Source organism: Oncorhynchus kisutch, linkage group LG17 (genome assembly GCF_002021735.2).
Source record: "Oncorhynchus kisutch isolate 150728-3 linkage group LG17, Okis_V2, whole genome shotgun sequence".
Lineage (NCBI taxonomy): Eukaryota > Metazoa > Chordata > Actinopteri > Salmoniformes > Salmonidae > Oncorhynchus > Oncorhynchus kisutch.
In genome coordinates, this window is record NC_034190.2 from 21,197,220 (window position 1) to 21,216,088 (window position 18,869).

Below are 18,869 nucleotides of genomic sequence, written 5' to 3' on the forward strand. Positions count from 1 at the left end.
TGTCCACATCACCAACAAACTATCATGGTCCAAACACACCAAGGCAGTCGTGAAGAGGGCATGACAAAACCTATTCCATTTATTAACATTTATAACATTTATTTATCTTAAAACTGCATTGTTGGTTAAGGGCTTGTAAGTAAGCACTTCACTGTAAGGCCTACTCCTGTTGTACTCGGTGCATGTGACAAATAGAATTTGATTTGATTAGACCATTCTTTCATGGCTGCAGCAGAGTGACCAATAGCAGGGCTCCGGCTCCCATCAAAAGACCTGTGAGTCAAAGGAGAAACAAAGTGATAAATACACTGAACAAAAATATAAACGCAATGCAACATGTAAAGTGTTGGTCCCATGTTTCATCAGCTGAAATTAAACAATCCATAAATGCTCCATACAAGCTTATTTCTCTCAAATTTTGTGCACAAATTTGTTTTAATCCCTGTTAGTGAGCATTTCTCCTTTGCCAAGATAATCCATCCACCTGATAGGTGTGGCATATCAAGAAGCTGATTAAACAGCATGATCATTACACAGGTGTACCTTGGACAATAAAAGGCCACTCTAAAATTTGCAGTTTTGTCACACAACACAAAGCCACAGATGTCTCAAGTTTTGAGGAAGCGTGGAAATTGGCATGCTTACTGCAGGAATTTCCACCAGAGCTGTTGCCAGAGAATTTAATGTTAATTTCTCTACCATAAACTGCCTCCAACATCGTTTTAGATAATTTGGCAGTACGTCCAACAGCCTCACAGACAACATGTAACCACGCCAGCCCAGGTGACAACATGCTCCAGTTCCTGCCAGTATCGAGCAACTTCACACAGCCATTGAAGAGGAGTGGGACAACATTCCACAGGCCACAATCAACAGCCTGTGCAAAGGAGATGTGTCGCGCTGCATGAGGCAAACGGTGGTCTCACCATATATGATCACTACATATACTGTAATGATCATGCTTTTTGATCACCATATACTGACTGGTTTTCTGATCCACGCCCCTACTGTTTTAAAAGGTATCTGTGACCAGTCATGTGAAATCCATAGATTAGGGCCTAATTAATTCATTTAAACTGACTGACTTCCTTATATGAATTGTAACTCAGTCAAATATTTGAAATTGTTGCATGTTGCGGTTATATTTTTGTTCATTTTACAATTGTTTTGTTTTAGCTACAGTACCAGTCAAAAGTTTGGACACACCTACTCATTCAAGGGTTTTTCTTTATTTGTACTATTTTCTACATTGTAAAATAATAGTGAATCATGTAGTAACCAAAAAAGTGTTCAACAAAACAAAATATATTTTAGATTTAGATTCTTCAAAGTAGCCAACCTTTGCCTTGCTGATAGCTTTGCACAAGCTTGACATTATCTCAACCATATTTCCCTGGAATGCTTTTCCAAAAGTCTTGAAGGAGTTCCCACATATGCTGAGCATTTGTTGGCTGCTTTTCCTTCACTTTGCGGTCCAACTCATCCCAAGCCATCTCAATTGGGTTGAGGTCAGGTGATTGTGGAGGCCAGGTCATCTGATGCAGCACTCCATCACTCTCCTTATTGGTCAAATACCCCTTACACAGCCTGGAGTTGTGTTGGGTCATTGTCCTGTTGAAAAATAAATTATAGTCCCACTAAGCGCAAACCAAATGGGATGGCGTATCGCTGCAGAATGCTGTGGTAGCCATACTGGTTAAGTGTGCCTTGCCTTGAAATCACAGCAAAGCACCCCCACACCATCTCCTCCATGCTTCACGGTGATAACCACACATGCTGAGATCACAAAGACACGGCGGTTGGAACCAATAATCTCAAATTTGGACTCATCAGACCAAAGGACAGATTTACACCGGTCTAATGTCCATTGCTTGTATTTCTTGGCCCAAGTAAGTCTCTTCTTCTTATTGGTGTCCTTGAGTTGTGTTTTTTTGCAGTAATTTGACAATGAAGACTTGATTCATGCAGTCTCCTTTTGATGCTGAGATGTGTCTGTTACTTGAACTCTGTGAAGCATTTATTTGGGCTGCCATTTCTGAGGCAGTTAACTCAAATGAACTCACCCACTGCAGCAGAGTTTGGGTCTTCTCTTCCTGTGGCGGTCCTCATGAGAACCAGTTTATTCATAGCTCTTGATGGTTTTTGCGACTGAACTTCATGAAACTTTCCGAAATTGAATAATCGTCACCCCTTAAAGTAATAATGGGCTGTCGTTTCTCTTTGCTTATTTGAGCTGTTCTTGCTATAATATGGACTTGGTCTTTTACCAAATAGAGCTATCTTCTGTATACCACTCCTACCTTGTCACAACACAACTAATTGGCTCAAACGCATTAAGAAGGAAAGAAATTCCACAAATGAACTTTTAACAAGGCACACCTGTTAATTGAAATGCATTCCATAAAGCTGGTTGAGAGAATGCCAAGAGTGTGTAAAGCTGTAATTATTTTGATTTATTTAACAAGGCAAGTCAGTTAAGAACAAATTCTTATTTACAATGACGGCCTACCCCGGACAAACCCTAACACAAACAGCAATCACAGACAGCAATCGATTTCATTTTTGAAATCGGACACGATGGGTAGATTAACAAGATGTTTATCTTTCATTTGTTGTATTGGACTTGTTAATGTGTGAAAGTTACATATTTCAAAAAAATATTTTTGAATTTCGTGCGCTGCCTTTTCAGTGGAAAATGTTATCGGGTTCCGCTGCGCAAGGAAGGTTAACATTTTTTTGGTTACTACATGATTTCATATGTGTTATTTCATAGTTTTGATGTCTTCACTATTATTCTACAATGTAGAAAATAGTAAAAAATAAGGTACTGCATATATTATCATAATCTTTAGAATATAGTTTTCTGTGGCATCATCTCGCAACCTGCAGTATATGTAGTTTAGCTGTATATAAACAACATAATCTGAGTCATAATGATAATACAAGAGAAAGATAATAGAGAGTGATTCTTACCAGTGAAGAGAGAACCATGAACTGTGCTGCCTGAGTCAGGTAGTCGTGCATCTAAAAGAAAAATGATTGGAAATATCTAAAACATGTGTATAACATTAAAATCAGTATGGTATTAGAAAGATGTAATTCTAAGATCATGCCAATTAAATTATACTACAAAACATTAAGAACACCTGCTCTTTCCATGACATAGACTGACCAGGTGAAAGCTATGCTCCTTTATTGTATGTCATTTGTTAAATCGGTGTGGATGAACGGGAGGAGACAGGTAAAATAAGGATTTTTAACCCTTGAGACAATTGACATAGATTGTGTATGTGTGCAATTCAGAGGGTGAATGGGCAAGACAAAATATTTAAGTGCCTTTGAACAGGGTTTGGTAGTAGGTGTCAGGCGCACCGGTTTGTTTCAAGAACTGCAATACTGCTGGGTATTTCACGCGCAACAGTTTCCTGTGTGTATCAAAAATGGTCCACCATCCAAAGGACGTCCAGACAACTTGACACAACTGTGGGAAGTATTGGAATCAACAAGAGCCAGCATCCCTATGGAACGCTTTCGAAACCTTGTAGAATCCATGCCCAACGAATTGAGGCTGTTCTGAGGGCAAAAGGGTAGGAAGGTGATCTTAATGTTTTGTACACTCAGTGTAGTTAGGTAATAACTTAACCAGTAGTTAATATACCATCTTATTTCAGTGTACCAATTTTTGTAATCTACCAGGTTATTTAACTAGCTATATCTTTGATAATTCTCCAAAGTATTTTCTTTTTAGGGACAGATTGCAATATACTAGGGGGAGGGGTGGTCCAAAATAGGGGAGGGTTGTCAAACATATTTTTTTGCTTTGGGGTGGGTTGTGTTGTAGTCTACCAGTCTAATGGTCTATCCTGCCCTCTATCCACCATTCACAGTGACAATAGTGATAGGTGGATCGTTTGTCCAGGTCTGCAATAGGCTAACTAGAAATCATACCACACATAAAAACATTCAAAGCTGCATACATTTTCAGTATGAATTGACAAGAACAAATAGGAATAGCTGATAGGCAGCGGAGAGGCCATGTGCAACAATGCGCGTTTAAGAACAATGCAGACGTGAGACACATTGCTCAAAAATCTCCCAGAATGATCTTGTTTAGGGACAATACAATTATCCTCCCTAGACTAATTAATAATTGCATTATTGTTTTCAAGTGAGTACAAAATTCTACTCTAGGCTGCAGTGAAAATGTAATTTGAATAACTGCGCAAAATCCCTGTGAAATGAAATGTTTCAATCGACTTGGATCAGTTGTGGGTCTATTCTCTACAGTTTACAAGGTCTAGAAAGGCACAGTAGCAGGCCAGTCTGGCTATATTTTTTACTTATGATACTGAATTCGCAGTCTGTTCCGGATCATCATTCTCCAAAGTCCTCCTATAACAATGTGGCCACATATGCTCCCGGTAGGGCCGGTTATTCAGGAATGCTTAAAACTTCTAGGGGGCGGTATTTTCACATCCGGATGAAAAATGTGCCCAAAGTACACTGCCTGCTACTCAGGCCCAGAAGCTAGGATATGCATATTATTAGTAGATTTGGATAGAAAACACTCTGAAGTTTCTCAGACTGTTTGATGAATGATGTCTGTGAGTATAACATAACTTATTTGGCAGGCGAAACCCCGAGGACAAACCATCCAGGAATTATTTTTTTGAGGTCACTCTTTTCAATGGGTTTTCATTGGGAATCTAGAATTGGCAGTTGCTTGCAGTTGCTTGCTTGCAACTCACAAAAACAGTTGCTTGCAGTTCCTATCGCTTCCACTGGATGTCAACAGTCTTTAGAAATTGGCTGTTTTTCCTTTGCGAAATGAAGAAGTAGCCCTGTTCAGAACGAGGGTCGAGTGAAATGTACTGTTTGATAGAGGCGCATGACCTGAAAAGCACACTCCACAATATTTTCCTCCGGTATTGAAAGCAGCAAGATCTTTAAACCAGTGTATAACATTTGTCTGATTTATGAATTATTATTATGAGTATTTCTGTTTTTTGAATTTGGCGCGCTGCTATTTCACTGGGTGTTGGATTGGCGCGCGAAGGGATCACTAAGAGGTTGCGCACCTCCTCTAAAATCAGAGCGGCTATTTCTCGCACACCTAGAACTTAACACTTCAATATAGCTTAAATATTTATCATTTAACTTTTAAAATGTATTACCTTTTATATGTGGCATTAACTCAACCTGTTTTAATCTGATTAGGCTACAAAATATTATCCCGTAGGAATGCGCACAATCATCGAAAATATAATTCCACATCCTCAAAATGGCTTGACATTAATCAGGTTTCAATACAACCTTTGTATGTGAGTAAAGTAGCCTACATCATGGGAAAGCATGCAGTTTATTAGGCTCCAGATTAAATTATGATGAACTTCACAGGGTGGTGAAAGTGCACTGTGATGAGTTTGATGCTCCTTTCAATAAATATTGAGGGTTTTATTATGGTGACATGACAATTGATGCTTGGCTGCCATTTGACAAATAATTATCTCATCATGTAGAATGCTATACCTGCACTGTATTTGCATGCTGTTGGTTTAGAGCGCAAGTGCCAATACCAGTGGGCACATTAGCTATATCTACATTTGTTCGGCTGGCTTCTGAGTTAAGAGAGCAGTGTGTCAAGAAGCAGTGAAGCTTGGCAGGGTTGAGTTTTGGAGGATGCATGGCTCTTGACCTTCGCCTCTCCCAAGCCTGTAAGGGGGTTAAAGTGATGGGACAAGACTGTAACTACCAATTAGGGAGAAATGTGGTGGAAACTCATCTAACTTTGACTTTTTTTATTCTGAACATGGGAATTTAGCCTCAAAAGTTATTTTTAAGTGCACTACATATTTATGCACAGACTTGTAACTTCAACAAGTCAATTTGATGAAAACACAACTCAGATGGGAAAATGCGGCAGGTAATTATTGTCTTTTGGCTGATATAAATAAATACAATTGTAGCCAGGACAATTGTAGTCAGCACCATTCTCTCACACCTGAGTCTGCTGCTAAGGAGAGAGAGAGAGAGAGAGAGAGAGAGAGAGAGAGAGAGAGAGAGAGAGAGAGAGAGAGAGAGAGAGAGAGAGAGAGAGAGAGAGAGGAGCCTTGGCCTAGGCCACTGTTGATTGTGAAGATGGAAGCATTTTTCATTGAAGTAAAACGTTAGAGAAAAAGGAGTATGCTTATAGTGAAAAACCTACAAGAGGAATTTAATATTAGTTTGAATACTGTAGTGGACTAAGATGAAAGGAAAGTTGGCATGGCCAAATGCAGGCTCCTGTGCAACTCCCTATTCAGGTAGGATGCAATTTTGAAACTTAAATGTATTTATAATAATTTGCTTTATCATTATTATTATTGTATATAATTGTTATTATTGTAAGCTTATTTATGAATCGAAATATTAATTAATTAAATATGCAACACCTATTTTGTTTAATTCTGTCGAGACATTTTCATTGGCTAAATTAAATCCGATCTGTCTTTTTAATTGTATCTAGTTTAAGATGGTAAGTAGGTCTGTTGTAAAATTAAAATAAAATGTATGTTATTTGTTGGGTATGGTAGGCACTCTCCTTTGTTGGTAATTGCTGTTGTAGCCTGTTCAAAGTTTTTGTTAAGGTTTAAACCAGTTCGCATGTGTTTTGTTTCATTCTGTTTCAGCAATGCTGTGTTTGCCGGAATATAATAGCCTGCTCATAATTTCCCTATAAGCAATGGCTTGACTTACTTTTGGTATTACCCTAATAAAGTTTTGAAACTTTTGTGAAGGTTTGGTGTAGCTGTTATTAAGCTTTAGCTACTGCAAGCCTATGATATGAAGGCAGTGCGCACCGGTACTCCAACTGACTCAGACAGTTGAACTTGAGGTGAGGAATGTTTCAGGCCTACCAGAGTTACTCCTATAATCTAACAATGTAATGCTTATCTTTATAACAAATATGACGATGGAAAATTTACGAATTAGCCTCCTTCTGTAAGTCTATATCTGTATAGCATACACAGTAGCCATCTGACATAAAGAAATGCATATAGGTATCATAGCATTCCGTCAGCATATCTTCATCTCTCTTTATCTCTCTGGGGCTAGGCCTAAACTTATCTTCTTTTATATAGACGATATATATTTTGAGTATTACTATCATACAGTGGACACCTAAGCCTATTGGCCTATGCACGCAATGCCCCGATGCATTTAGTGCTCAAATCTACGACAGCTGAACCATGAGGCGGACAATTATTGTTTTAGGAAAGTAGCCTAAAAACCAATAAAATGATAGGCTATAAAGTGTTTGCATATGCTACACATCGAAAGACAAGGAATAGCGTTTTTGTCATTTGTTATAAGGACAAGTAAATGTGGCTCATTTTGTCAATAGCCCTCGTTTATTGATGGCGCTGGCTGCGCCAGGTCGGATTTGAATACACATAATGGTTCACCAGCAGCCCCAAACATCTAAAGAATAAGCTACAGACTAGAGTTGAATATTTTCCTACTATTTTACAAACTTTCCATCCCGAGAATAATCACTGGTATTTCCCGCCCAAACCGAAAGGGTCATTCTAAAGTATATAAAGAATAAAAATATGTCTGGATTTGATTAGAGCCTTGACCAGCATAAAAAGTCAAGTCTGATGCTGCCTGAGCTTGATGAGCCATACTTAAAATACATTTTATGAGCCCGGTTTAATGAGCCCAAACCCCAAAAAGACCAAATGATTGTGCCCTTATCCAATACATAGCATGATATGATATAGGCTACCGCACATTACGTACGACAGAAAAACATAAAGCCCATAGATGTAGCTATGCTCTCCTGTGTAAGTAAATGAAACCAACTCCAATAAACTCATCTTTTTGAGTGTGGTAGTATTGTATTAAACTGTATTATATGGACTGGGATTAAGCACCTCTTTCAGACCATGAATCTGGGAGAGAACGTGTGATGCTGGTGCAGGCGGCCCACAACGTTACAATTATAAGCTAAGAAATTTGATTTAAAATGTTGAAATATAATAAAACGTATAATTAGTAGGCTGAGGCATGCATACCTTTCATCTTCCCCCCTAATGTTGTGCGATGTGCGTATTAGCCTGCCTCCTCTTTCTGTTTCTTCATTCCTTACTCGCTTTCAACAGTTACATTGAATACGTTTTGTTTTCCTTATCTTCATCATTGTAATGACATACTTGAATAATATAGGACTAGAATGAGATGTAGACGGAAATATTTTATCTTCGCTAAGATTTAATGATTACGGGTCTGAACAAATAACTGCTACAGCCTACCGCCATCCCACGTTCTCTCTTCTTTCAAACTCCCCGGCCCGTGGCTGTGAGTTCTATTGGCTTGTATTTAACATTCAGCAAACAAGAGCTAGCATCCCTCTTCCAATAGTCAATTAGTATAAGAAATGCAACAACAACAAAAAATCCAGCAAGCTATTCTAGTCTAGTTTTTCCTGAGACAGCTAAGGAGCGTTTTTTAAGCAAAGTCAGCACAATAACTGTTTGTCGGGAGCTTCATGAAATGGGTTTCCATCGGCTGGAGTGGTGTAAAGCTCGCCAACCATTGGACTCTGGAGCAGTGTAAACGCGTTCTCTGGAGTGATGAATCACACTTCACCATCTGGTAGTCCGAATTACGAATCTGGGTTTGGCGGATGCCAGGAGAACGCTACCTGCCTCAATGCATATTGCCAACTATAACATTTGGTGGAGGGGGAATAATGGTCTGGGGCTGTTTTTCATGGTTCGGGCTAAGCCACTTAGATCCAGTGAAGGAAAATCTGAATGCTACAGCATACAATGACATTCTAGATAATTCTGTGCTTCCAACTTTGTGGCAACCATTTGGGGAAGGCCCTTTCTGCTTCAGCATGACAATTACCCCGTGCACAAAGCGAGGTCCATACAGAAATGGTTTGGAAGAACTTGACTGGCCTGCACAGAGCCCTGACCTCAACCCCATCGAACACCTTTGGGATGAATTGGAATGCCGACTACGAACCAGGCCTGATCGATCAACATCAGTGCGTGACCTCACTAATGCTCTTGTGGCTGAATGGAAGCAAGTCCATGCAGCAATGTTCCAACATCTAGTGGAAAGCCTTCCCAGAAGAGTGGAGGCTGTTATGGCAGCAAAGGGGGGACCAACTCCATATGAATTAATGCCCATTATTTTGAAATGAGATGTTCGACAAGCAGTTGTCCACAAACTTTTGGTCTTGTGTAAACTTTTGGTAGTGTAAATATAAGGCTAATAACTGGCTAATTACACGAAAGAGGTAGGCTAGTACATATATACAGTTGAAGTCGGAAGTTTACATACACTTAGGTTTGAGTCATTAAAACACATTTTTCAACCACTCCACAAATTTCTTGTTAACAAACTATATTTTTGGCAAGTTAGTTAAGACATCTACTGTGTACATGACAAGTCATTTTTCCAACAATTGTTTACAACCGATTATTTCTCTTATAACACACTGTATCACAATTCCAGTGGGTCATAAGTTTACATTCTGTCACTGTCACGTTCTGACCTTTATTCCTTTGTTTTGTCTTTATTTAGTATGGTCAGGGCGTGAGTTGGGGTGGGCAGTCTATGTTAGTTTTCCTATATCTTCTATTTCTGTGTTTGGCCTGATATGGTTCTCAATCAGAGGCAGCTGTCTATCGTTGTCCCTGATTGAGAACCATATTTAGGTAGCCTGTTTTCCTTTGTGGGTGGTTATTTTCAGTCTTTGTGTGTCTGCACCAGACAGAACTGTTTCGGTTGTCACTTTGATGTTTTGTGTTTTTGAAGTGTTCAGTTTCTTATTAAAAAGATGAACACTAACAACGCTGGGCTTTGGTCCTCTCCTTCTTCCACCGACAACAACCCTTACAGAACCACCCATCACAAAAGGACCAAGCAGTGTGGTAACACGCCGCAGCGATGTCAGGACTCCTGGACATGGGAGGAAGTTTTGGGCGGCAAGGGTTGCTACACATGGGAGGAGATCCTGGCTGGAAGGGATCGCCTCCCATGGGAACAGGTGGAGGCAGCTAGGAGAGCAGAGGCAGCCGGAGAGAGGAGCCAGCGATACGAGGGAATACGGCTGGCAAGGAAGCCCGAGAGGCAGCCCCAAAAATGTATTGGGGGGGCACACGGGACGGGGAGTGTGGCACACGGGGAGTGTGGCACACGGGGCGGGGAGTGTGGCACACGGGGAGTGTAGCACACGGGGAGTGTGGCTAAGGCAGGTAGGAGGCCTGCACCAACTCCCCGTGCTTACCGGAGAGCGAGAGGGACCGGGCACCGTGTTATGCGGTGGAGCACACGGTGTCCCCGGTGCGTGTGCATAGCCCGTCGGCCGGGCTAGAGTGGGCATCGAGCCAGGTGCCATGAAGCCGGCTCTACGCATCTGGTCTCCAGAGCGTCTCCTCGGGCCGGCGTACATGGCACCAAAACCTTGAAATCAGCCCTTGCCTTGACAGGAAGCCAGTGTATGGAGGCTAGCACTGGAGTAATATGATATCATTTTTTTGGTTCTAGTCAGGATTCTAGCAGAAGTTTATTTAGTGCTTTATCCGGGTAGCTGGAAAGTAGAGCATTGCAGTAGTCTAACCTAGAAGTGAAAAAAGCATGGATTAATTTTTCTACATCATTTTTGGACAGAAAGTTTCTGATGGCTTTAGAAGCTTCTAATAGGCTCATTGACATAATTTGAGTCAATTGGAGGTGTACCTGTGGATGTATTTCAAGGCCTACCTTCAAACTCAGTTAATATTAGCTTGACATCATGGGGAAAAAATAAAAATCAGCCAAGACCTCAGAATTTGGTTCATCCTTGGGAGCAATTTCCAAATGCCTGAAGGTACCACGTTCATCTGAACAAACAATAATATTCAAGTATAAACACCATGGGACCACGCAGCCATCATACCGCTCAGGAAGGAGATGTATTCTGTCTCCTAGAGATGAACGTACTTTGGGGTGAAAAGTGCAAATCAATCCCAGAACAAGAGCAAAGTACCTTGTGAAGATGCTGGAGGAAAACGGTACAAAAGTATCTATATCCACAGTAAAACGAGTCCTTTGTCAACATAACCTGAAAGGCCACTCAGCAAGGAAGAAGCCACTGCTCCAAAACTGCCATTAATAAAAGCCAGACTACAGTTTGCAACTGCACATGGGGACAAAGATCTTACTTTTTGGAGAAATGTCCTCTGGTCTGATGAAACAAAAATAGAACTGTTTGGCCACAGTGACCACCATTATGTTTGGAGGAAAAAGAGGGAGGCTTGCAAGCTGAAGAACACTATCCCAAACGTGAAGCATGGGGGTAGCAGCATCATGTTGTGGGGTGCTTTGCTGCAGGAGGGGCTGGTGCACTTCACAAAATAGATGGCATCATGAGGCAGGAAATTATGTGGATATATTGAAGCAACATCTCAAGACATCAGTCAGGAAGTTAAAGCTTGGTCGCAAATGGGGCTTCCAAATGGACAATGACCCCAAGCATACTCCCAAAGTTGTGGCAAAATGGCTTAAGGACAACTAAGTCAAGCTATTGGAGTGGCCATCACAAAGCCCTGACCTCAATCCTATAGAAAATTTGTGGGCAGAACTGAAAAAGCGTGTGCAAGCAAGGAGGCCTACAAACATGACTCAGTTACACCAGCTCTGTCAGGAGGAATGGGCCAAAATTCACCCAACTTATTGTGGGAAGCTTGTGGGAGGCTACCCAAAACGTTTGACTCAAGTTAAACAATTTAAAGGCAATGCTACCAAATACTAATTGAGTGTATGCAAACGTCTGACCCACTGGGAATGTGATGAAATAAATAAAAGCTGAAATAAAGCATTCTCTCTACTATTATTCTGACATAACACATTCTTAAAATAAAGTGGTGATCCTAACTGATCTAAGACAGGGAATTTTTACTTGGATTAAATGTCAGGAATTGTGAAAAACTGAGTTTAGATGTATTTGGCTAAGGTGTATGTATATTGGTATATTTTGTCAACCACTTCATCGTCTAACCTCTAACCTCTGCTGTACTGTCTAGGTGAGAACTAGTAGAGAAGAGTTTGGAGGGGATTAAACATGAAATAAAAACGAATGTAACTATGGTTCTACTTCATACCTTTCAGACTGTCAGTACAGTTTAAAGTATGGATTATATCCCTCGCACTCCGCGCAGGTCGAGTAATAATAACAACTAAGTCACGCAGGCAACATGACAGCGTGGGAGGACGTGCCCCCACGGTTCATATAAAACCCTACGTCAGACCACGCACTGTTGTAGAGAATCTTCTCGCCCATAAGATTCAGAGTGACAGAAAAGTAGTGACGGTCTTACAGGTATACGTAGGACCATATTTACATTCCTAACTTCCGTTTTACTTCATACCTTTCAGACCGTCAGTACGGTTGAAAGTATGGATGACTCATACCAACAGGGTCATGTGGAATAGCACTACTAACCTCTGATTAATGCACCACTACCACTGGAAGAATGGCAGAGCCCATGGTGTGGCAGGATATGACATTGACCTTGTAAAATCTTCAGAATGGCAGGGCAGCTGTGCGTATCTCACTCAGTGGGACACCTTTCATTGTGCCCCCGCGGTTCATATGTGTTCAGATGTGGCGACACTTCTGGTCGAGTGACATATCACACCTTCTGGGACAGGGAGCCCTACACCCTTGTAGGCCGGAGTGATGAAATCCACAACCCACTGTGAAAGCCTCTGCTTGGACAATGCAAGGCCTTTTGACTTCCCACCGAAGCACAGAAACAGCTGATCTGACTTTGTGTAGTGCTCCGAGGCTTGCATATAGCGTTTGAGGGAAAGGACCCGACACAGGAGATTTGCTCGCTCCTCCGCAGCATTCTGGAAAGGAGGGGGGCAGTAGGCTGCCAGCTCGATGGCTTGATTGATGTGAAGGGGTGATAAAACCTTAGGCAAAAAAAGCTGGATTGGGCCATAAGGTCATGCCTAGGTCATCTGCCTTCCATCGTAGGCAGACAGGATTCGTATAGAGAAAGTGGAGCTCACTCACATGTTTCGCTGATGAAATAGCTAAGAGGAAAGACGTTTTCAGAGATAACACTTTTATGTCCGACTCCGTATGCTTGAAATTAGGTTTTTGTCAAAGCCTTCACTATTAGTGGCAGATCCCAGGATGCCACGTGGACGGCCCCCTGTGGGGGATGCAGACGGTGGACACCTTGTAAGATTTGGCATATGAGTTAGTGGGCCGCTGCCGATTTTCCATCAATGCGTAAATGGTTAGCCGATATGGCTGAAGCTCTCACTGCAACGTCTCGATAATAGCAGGATCGCAGCCGATCAGTAGAGGGTCGGGCTCTACGGAGGCCACGCCCATAGCTGTAGTTGGTCTGGTCTGGGCTGGGATGCCATATCCTGCTGTCCAACTGTGAGAGCAGGTCCTGTCTGTGAGGGAGCTGCCATGGCTCTCCCTCCAGAAGACTACGGGTTGGAAACCAGGGTCTCTCTGGCCATCGGGGGCTACAAGCAGCATCCTGTACCAAGCCTGAGAGACCCTGTGCAGCAATGCTAAGATCAGGTGGGGGTCGGAGCGAAAGCATACAGTAGGCCCTCTGAACCGCTGCCATATCATCTTCACCATTTGTGGGTGAAGTCTCCATTCCCCCGGGGACAGTTTCTGTCGCGACAAGAAGTCTGCCACATCGCACACCTTGCCTGGGAGATGAATGGCTCATAGGGAGGCCAGTTGTGGTAGGGCCCATATCAAGAGTTGTTGGGCCACTTGTAGGGACCGTACAAACCTTGTTCCCCCTTGATGATGGCTGATGTAGAACACTGTCAATGTACAGTATTGTCTGATTGAATCAGGACATGTTTGTGTTGGAGAACCGGCAGAAAGTGATTCAGGGCTAGTTAAACTGTCTGAAGTTCTAGCACGTAGATGTGCTCTTTCCTCCCAAGCCTGTTAATTAAGTGTCGGTCGTCACTACTTCCCGCCATGCCGGAATTGATCCGAGAGAGACACCTGTAGTCAGGTAGGCACTCTTCCTCCACGACAGCGGAGTAGAGTAGCACTCCCTTGACATCCGTATTTTGGTGCTCTGTCCCACTTGGGGTCTAAGCGGAGGTCATTGAACCGCACCTGTAGTGGCCTTAAAGACAGCAGGCCCATCAGTTGTTGGAAGGTTTGTACCTTCACCAATGCATTCAACTGGGGTTGTTGCAGAAGAAGAAGAATGCTGTCCATGTGCTGAGGTGTTATACTGTACATGCCCTCATAGTGCGAGAGTTCAGAACCATGCCAATAAAGTTGACCTTTTGGCTTGGCGGGAAGTTGCTCTTTTCGCTGTTCATGGTAAGACCCAGTGCGGTGACGTGGGTCAGTGTCAGTACTGTGCCCTTGGCCACACACTTGCAAGAGGTGGCGCAGATGAGCCAGTCATAGAGGTAAGGAAGGATCTTGATCCCATGTAGGTTGAGAGAGCTCAGGGCTGCCCTCACTCATCTTGTGAAGACGTGAGGAGCCAGGGAAAGACCGATGAGTAATACCTCAAACTGGTATGCCTGGCACTGGAAACTCATGCGTTCCGGCAACAGAGGAACATGAAAGTAAGCATCCTTTAAGTCCAGGGACGTGAACCATTCCCCTGCGGCTACGGTCTGGAGAACGTTGACTGTCCGCAACATGTGAAAGAGAAGAACTTTTAGGAAAACATTGAACCATTTTAAATCCAGAACTGGATGGAAGCCTCCGTCTTTCTACAGAACCAGGAAATAGATTGAGTAAAAGCCATCTTGCTGTTCTGATGCTTTTACTCTTGTGATCGCGCCCTTCTCCAGGTTGAGGGTGTAGGCTTTCTGGGGGTCTGTGATAAGTAATTCTGATCCCTGAAAATGGTGGGAGCTGGCGTCGGAACTGCAACCTGTACCCTTGTGAGAGGGTCATCACCACCCATGGGTCTGAGGAGTGGGATGACCAGTAGGTCAGGTTCTGCTGGGTAAATTGGTCGACAGCCGACCCCTGCCATTCAGTTTCTGCCCCCACTCCTGTTTGTGGGATTGGGGGACCGCTGACGACGGCCACGGCCTCTTGGGGGTTGGGGGTATGGCTGCAATGCCATCTGGGTCTGGAGAATACCTGGGTTAGGCTGGTTGTAGGACCAAGGGCGTGTGTAGGGCTGGGCCGAGTGAGAGCAGTAAGGTTCCTCTACCGTCTTTTATGACCGAAAAGAGCTTCTGGACATCAGAACTGGGATAACTCACCTCAAATTGGACGAGGAGTTCTTCTTCAATGAGTCGGACGCGAGGGATATACTACGGACACCCGACCAGGCCCAGAGCCCCGTGATTCGCTGGAAATGGAAACATAGTTTGAACTACTCCCCTCTTGGCACAGGTATAGGGCACCCCTCAGCAGGAAAAACAGAACTAGACAATCATTTGTGCCAGGTGTGATATCCCTCCAAATAGCTCGGGCTAATGTTCCTGTCGACCCAGTAAGGCCAGCAGGCTAATGTTCCTGTCGACCCAGTAAGGCCAGCAGGCTAGCAGGCGTGGACTAATTTTCATTATCCAATTACATGTTCATGTATTTAACCCTCTGTTTCCCCCATGTTTGTTGTGCGTGATTATCCCTATGTTCAATTCGGTTTATTATGCACGGGTGCTGTGTTCACCCGTGCATAATATTCCCGTTGGTTATTGGTCAAGTGTATTTGTTTACCTTGTGCCTTTATTTTTTGAGTAAAGTACGTTGCTCACTCATTTTGCTCTCCTGCACCTGACTTCATGCACCAGCTACACTCACCTTCTGACAGTATGTAAACTTCTGACCCACTGGGAATGTGATGAAATAAATAAAAGCTGAAATAAATCACTCTCTAGCATTATTCTGACATTTCACATTATTAAAATCAAGTGGTGATCCTAACTGACCTAAAACAGGGAAATTTACTAGGATTAAAACTGAGTTTAAATGTATTTGCCTAAGCTGTATGTAAACTTCCGACTTCAACTGTACCTCTGCAACAGAATCCTGAACTTCCTGACGGGCCGCCCCCAGGTGGTAAGGGCAGGGAGCAACACATCTGCCACGCTGATCCTCAACACGCGGGGCCCTCATGGGTGCCTGCTTAGTCCCCTCCTGTACTCCCTGTTCACCCATGACTGCGTGGCCAAACACGACTCCAATGCCATCATTAAGTTTGCTGACCAGCCAACGGTGGTAGGCCTGATCACCGACAACGATGAAACATTCTATAGGGAGGAGGTCAGAGAACTGGCAGTGTAGTGCCAAGACCACAACCTCTCCCTCAATGTGAGCAAGACAAAGGAGCTGATCGTGGACTACAGGAAAAGGCGGGCCGAACAGGCCCCCATTAACATCAACAGGGCTGTAGTGGAGCAGGTCGAGAGTTTCAATTCCTTGGTGTCCACATCACCAACAAACTATCATAGTCCAAATACACCAAGACAGTCGTGAAGAGGGCACAACAAAACCTTTCCCCCTCAGGAGACTGAAAAGATTTGGCATGCGTCCCCAGATCCTCAAAATGTTATACAGCTGTACCATTGAGAGCATCCTGACCGGTTACATCATCACCTGTTATGGGAACTGCTTGGCATCTGACCGTAAGGCGCTACAGAGGATAGTGCGTACGGCCCAGTACATCACTGGGGCCAAGTTTCCTGTCATCCAGGACCTCTATACTAGGCGGTGTCAGAGGAAGGCCCAAAAAATGGTCAAAGACTCCAGTCACCCAAGTCATAGACTGTTTTCTCTGCTACCGCACGGCCAGCGGTACCAGAGCGCCAAGTCTCGGACCAAAAGGCTCCTTAACAGCTTCTACCCCCAAGCCATAATACAGCTGAACAATTAATCAAATGGCCACCCAGACTATTTACATTGACCCCCCCACCTCTCTATTTGTTTTGTACACTGCTGTTTACTATCTGTGCAGTCACTTCACCCCTACCTACATGTACAAATTACCTCAACTAACCTGTACCCACTCACACTGACTCGGTACCGGTACACCCTGTATATAGTCTCGTTATTGTTATTTTATTGTGTTACTTTATATTATTTTTTACTTTAGTTTATTTGGTAAATATTTTCTTAACTCTTCTTGAACTGCACTGTTGGTTAAGGGCTTGTAAAGTAAGCATTTCACGGTAACGTCTACACTTGTTGTATTCGGCTCATTTGACAAATAAAGTTTGATTAGATTTGTTCTTCGAGCTCAGAATGTGAAAATACATTATTAATTATAAATATAAAATATTTCTTATGCAATATAATACTAATATAATACAACATATACTAATTCATCAAATTAACTAAAATAATAGTAACCGGAGACGGGATACAACAGCTACCACAATAAGGGTAGAGAGCTACAATCATTTCGCAATATAATTTCGAGTGAGCCTAGCTATGACCACAGGGCTGGAGCAGGAAAGATATCATGTTTAAATGTAGGCTTATTTATGCGAAACATGCACAAATGGCCGTCGTTTGGTAGCATGCTAGTGATACCAGGGGAGAGGAATGCCTAGGGGAGGCAATCCGAATCTCACGTTTTATAGCTGGTTAGACTAACCTTCCTAGATGTGTTTATCTAGGGAAGAGACCCGTTTGTGTTTTAAATAGTTGAAGGACAAGTAGTGCCCGGTGGCCTTGATAACAACCACAGCAGGGATATATTGACAAGATTAACACCGGAATACGGTGGCCAACACACACACACTAACTGTTGGGCTAAATGAGTACAATACAAGGAAGCCTGATATCCTTATATAAAAGGGATAGGTAGGGGAACCTGTCACACAGCCTTGTAGGGCGAATTTCGCACTCTGACCCACAGGTCACAGGCTGTTGGTGACAGACTGACAGTACACACAACTCACACAGTTTAGTTTACGGGAGCAGCGCAGCAGTCAACATGCGCGACACAGCTAAACTAACTGCGAGAAGGATATTAGAGACAGTGCGTGGTCTGACTTACGGTTTTATATGTCCTCCCACGCTGTCACGTCACCTGCGTGATTTAGTTGTTATTATTACTTAACCTGCGCGGAGTGCGAGGGATATAATCCATACTTTCAACTGTACTGACAGTCTGAAAGGTATGAAGTAGAACACACACACTACTACTACTACCAGTAGATGGCAGTACTTTTCATATTTAATGCTAGCTGGATGTTGCTCTGAAATGTTTTGTGTGTATACAGTATCATTGTTTGGCTGTGTTGAGTTTGTTAGCCTTTATACTCTGGGGCCCAGGACAGCTTGGCTGGTGTGTTTTTACACCCTAATACACTATATCATACCATTCAGTCAGTGAATCTAAATCAGCGCTCCCAAAGACACACACGTGTGTGTACGCTCACACAGACACATACACACACACCAGTCAGTGTCAGCTTTAGCCACATTAAGACTTTATTACAATGTTTTTTTGTTAAACATGACATCATAAAATACAGTAGAGTTGTAAAAGAAAACATTTCCCTACTGTGCAAAATCCCTTTAATTCTGATATTCTGATTGTCTTACTACAGTCATTAATCATGTTAATAAAAAATGACACAAGACGTTATTTAACAGCCTGGTGATAGGCTATCATTTGTCACTTGTTACAGTATCAACAACAAACCCTTTTTATCTATACCAATATTTACACTAATATATCCCTTATCGGTGTTGTAGAACTCGAGACCATCTCGCAGTGTCTGCTTTCCACCAGACACCGAGAGATTAATTCACCTTTCAGCAGGACAATAACCTAAAACCGAAGGTCAAATCTACACTGGAGTTGCTTACCAAGAAGATAGTGAATGTTCCTCGAGTCCATTCT

General features: G+C 42.8%; 1 long non-coding RNA gene across 1 annotated transcript; it reads right to left on the reverse strand.

Moving 5' to 3' along the window:
* Positions 1 to 115: 115 nt before the first annotated feature.
* Positions 116 to 18,146, reverse strand: LOC109908404 (uncharacterized). The gene is made up of 3 exons (XR_002257665.2): positions 18,018 to 18,146; positions 2,974 to 3,024; positions 116 to 273 (listed from the first exon to the last, which is right to left on the reverse strand). It is a non-coding gene; the product is annotated as an uncharacterized LOC109908404 (long non-coding RNA).
* Positions 18,147 to 18,869: the final 723 nt, after the last annotated feature.